The 4,448-nt window shown below is 38.5% G+C and overlaps 1 non-coding gene across 1 annotated transcript; it reads right to left on the minus strand.

The window, feature by feature from the left end:
* Positions 1–2,523: 2,523 nt before the first annotated feature.
* On the minus strand, positions 2,524–2,630 carry LOC144999269 (small nucleolar RNA R71). Its single transcript, XR_013660783.1, has one exon. It is a non-coding gene; the product is annotated as a small nucleolar RNA R71 (small nucleolar RNA).
* Between the last annotated feature and the right edge of the window lie 1,818 nt (positions 2,631–4,448).

Below are 4,448 nucleotides of genomic sequence, written 5' to 3' on the forward strand. Positions count from 1 at the left end.
TATAAGAAGTTGACTAACACTCATACATACAAGTATTTGGATGTTGAATATTACAATCAAACCCGAGCAGTTATGTAATTATATATGGGATCAATATAGACTGATCAACTATATTGGTTTGAGATATGACTTACATATGTTTGGGAGTGATGGTAAAATTGCGACATGTCTAAAACTTACCGACTATACATATATGATATGTGCATATTTAGTGTGTATTAAGTATAGTTTTTTATTCATATATTAGTTAAATTATCGCATATTATGGACAAAAGGTACTTAAAAGTGTTAAATTATGTTTTTCAGTCCAAAGATGAAGCTCGGAAGCAAAAGGAAGCAGGAGAAGCGGTTAGCAGCTCGAGAGTGGAATGAAGAAGAAAAACACTAAAAAAGGTATCTACTCGTCGAGTCAGATAGCCTACTCGACGAGTCCGGTCGAGGAATCATAAAGATAATGACTCGGAATTTCAGATAGTTATCGCAATACGGGGAATGTGAGAGGGACTCGACGAGTCACCATATGACTCGACGAGTCGGATCGCTTATTTAAAGATAACTCCACAGATCGATTAAAGGGAGTTCTTGGACGACTCAGAAGTGTTTTGCTGCGATTAAGAAGCCAGAAGAACCCTAGAAGTCGACAAAGAAAGCTAGAATTCAATTCCGGAAGTAATTAAGGCACAATTTCATCATTATACTTATTCTTTTGTTTCATCAATATGATTAATCAACTTGACTTTGTTTGTTTGCTGTTATTTACTTTAATTATGAACTAAAATCTTTAGACTTCTGTTTGGGGATACAAAGTTGAAAATATGGTTTGATTGATTGGTGTGATTAATTCCAAGTTGGTGAATTTTTGTTATTTTAGCTTGCTAAAGAACCTTGTGTGTGAATAATAATTAATTTTCTGTTACTAGGAAGATAATTGATTAGCATGAACATCTATTGATTATCAACCTCATATGATATGTGACCACTATACTATATGTCTAGGATTAATGAATATGAAACTAGAATTAATAAGCAAATTAAGTAAATTCATGTGCAAGCTTGTAAGATGACCATCAAATAAGAAGTTAATTAAGAATAATAAATTAATTAGCTATTACAAGTCTAACTTAACCCGAATAATTAATCTAGTAAATATAATTAAATTAAGCAATTGGCCACTGTTTGAGTTAGTTTATTTGCTAAGGATTAGGGTAGTGAACATGAACCTAATCACTTGAATCGGTAACCAACGAAAGAATTAATCCATTGCACTATTACCTTGAAATCAACCATAGAGTTAACCGAGTTGAACTAAACAGAAGTTCCTTTCCAATTATTGAATCTAGTTAAGTCGTTATTTTCTAGTCTTAAATTAGTTATAGTTAGTAAGTTTCTAGTCTTGTAAAACTAGAGAAAAACTCCTATTTCTTAATCAACTTAGATAGAATTAGTTTTTAATTTAATTTGTCGTTCCCTGTGTTCGATAACCTGCTTATTTAGCTATACCACAATTGATAGGTTCACTGCCTTTTGTGTGTTATTTGATAATTAAAGTAGGTTTAAAACTAAGTGAGTTTTACACACATCAAGTTTTTGGCGCCGTTGCGGGGGAACGGTTCTAAAATTAGCATTAAAACTCTAATTCAATCGATCCTTTGTGTAAGATTTATCTTATACAAAGTTAATTTATGTTTAAGTTTTTAGGTCAAAAAAAAAAAAAAAAAAAAAAAAAAAAAAAACCCTGATTTTACCTTGGACTCACCGAGTGCATTCGCCCGGACTCGGCGAGTACGACGCTGAATCAGATTTAATTTTTTGTTCTTTTTACGCGTTTTCTGTTTTGTTTGCAGTTGGTTCATGACCCGAGGATCTGATAAGCCTCTGGTTCCCCCTCTTGAAGATCTGGAAACCGCATTAAGAATAAACAAAGGCAAAACCGTTGGATAATCCGCTTCTTCAAAGAACTCACCACTCAAAAACCTCAAATCCGTTTTTAGCAAGAAAAGGGGCAGCAAATCAGGAGCATCCAGTGCATCGTTGACAAACGAAGACCCAATTCAAAAATACACCGAGTACGAGACCGAGGAAGAAAACGAGCCCACATACGAGCACACATCCGAGTTTGAAGACGATTTAGCCACTGCTATGGCTAATATTGACGAAATCCCCATGGGGGAATGGAAGAAGAGGATGCGTGATGACACCGGCCTGGGACTTGTGGAACCCGCAATTCCCGCTACCGCTACTTTTGAGCTAAAGGGACATATTCTCGCTCAACTCAAGGAGATTCCTTTTCACGGGAGAGATCACGAAGATGCCTATAAGCACTTAGATGAAGTAAATGATGTGACAGATTACTTCAATGTACCCAATGTGCCTCGCAAGATCCAGCTTCTTCGCATGCTTCCTGTCACATTTAAAGGAGCTGCAAAAGATTGGTTAAAGTCACTCCCTCCCGGATCGGTCACCACATGGGCCAAGATGAAAGAACAGTTCATAGACCATTTTTGCCCACCTTCCAAGATAGCCAAGCTAAAGAAAGCCATTGCCAACTTCGAGCAACAACCCGGAGAATCTCTTTATGAAGCTTGGGAAAGGTACAAGAGCCTACTTAGAAATTGCCCACACCATGACCTTAATAGCCAACAAGAGGTCTCCATCTTTTATGATGGAGTTAATGTCACCACGAGGCAACTACTCGATTCACAAGGCCCGCTCACCAGAAAGCCACCTCCGGAAATAAAGGAATTAATTGAAGAATTCTCCAAGCATTCTAGAGAATACCACAATCCGAGGAATGAAGTGAGTCGTGGAGCAGTGAACTCGGTGAACGATAGCATGGCGGCGGTAATAGCAAAACTCGATAGCCTAGACCGAAGAATGACGAAAATGGATCAAACAATCCATGCTATTAGGGTAGGATGCGAAAATTGTGGCGGCCCCCATCTTACCAAGGATTGTGATCGAGACGAAAACGGAAATAAAAAGGCTCAAGTATTTTATTCCAGTGGCGATAGATACGATGAAGATTGGAGGAAACCGAAGAAGGAATGGCTCCCATACGAAGAATATAAAAAGCCTAAGGAGGAGCAATACAAACAGAGGGAGAGGGCATTCTATCAAAAGGAAGAGCCGATGATAGAAAAGAAGGAAAATTTAAAAGATATGCTCACAAGATTCATAACCGCGTCCGAGAAAAGACACAATGATCATGATGTAGCAATGCAAGAAACCAGAAACATGTTGAGGAATCAGCAAGCATCCATTCTCAACATTGAGAAACAGCTGGGACAGCTTGCACATCAAGTGAATGAAAGAAGACCGGGCCAACTTCCGAGCAACACCGAACCCAATCCAAGAATGGAGAACGTACACGTAATAACCTCCAGCAGTGAAGAAAATTTTACAGAAGCATTAAGGATCTCCAAGAAGAAGGAAGAAAAGGTAGAAGAATCTGAGCCAGCAAAACCCGACCCGACTCGCTGAGTCACTCCATTGGACTCGATGAGTCCATGCGGAATTGAAACACCTATCATTTCTTCGAAACCTTATAAGCCTCCACTACCATACCCAACCAAAGCCATGCCTGTAGAAAAAGTAGAAGCATACAGAACCTTCATGAATCATGTTAACGCTCTACAAGTTAATGTGCCATTTGTGGAAACAATACTTCAAACGCCTAAATACTTCAACTTGCTTAAGAGTTTTTTTACTACTAGGAAGGATTTGGCTGAAGTCGCAGAAGTATTGATGAGTGAGCTACCTGAAAAGAAGGGTGATCCAGGAAATATTGTGATTCCGTGCTAATTTGGTAATGAGATCTTCACCCGAGCATTAGCTGACTCGGGGGCAAGCATCAATATGATGCCTTTGTCATTCTTTAAGAAGTTGAATTTACCAGAACCAAAACCGGTGAATATGAAGATCTATTTGGCGGACAAGACAATAATTCATCCACAAGGTGTTTGTGAAGATCTCCTTATAAAAGTTGACAAGTTTATTTTACCAGTAGACTTCGTGGTTGTTGATATGGAAGAAGACCCCGAAATTCCAATTATTTTGGGGAGATCCTTCTTGAACACCGCATGTGCTTTAATAGATATATGTGAGTCTACATTGACATTAAGGGTGGATGATGAGGCTGTGACGTTTAAAGCTATTCCAGAAATCGAGCAAGAAGAGGGAAAGATTGAAGAAGTCTCTATGATCCAATTGGATGATGAGATATTAGAAAAAGAGCTTGCATGTTTGCTAAAAGAGGATCCAAGAAAGTTTGTGATACACTCTGAAGAAGAAGGAGATGTTAACAAGGACTTGGATGAATTAGAAAAGTTAATGGAAGGAGCCCACTCAGAAAAAACCCAAGAATTTATGGAATTCGTTTCGACTCGCCGAGTCACTTTAGTGGACTCGACGAGTCTAGTCGATTTGGGCAAACACTTGGCCGACTTAGA

The sequence above is a fragment of the Lactuca saligna genome, chromosome 5 (assembly GCF_052625555.1).
Source record: "Lactuca saligna cultivar CGN05327 chromosome 5, ASM5262555v1, whole genome shotgun sequence".
NCBI classification, from domain to species: Eukaryota; Viridiplantae; Streptophyta; class Magnoliopsida; order Asterales; family Asteraceae; genus Lactuca; species Lactuca saligna.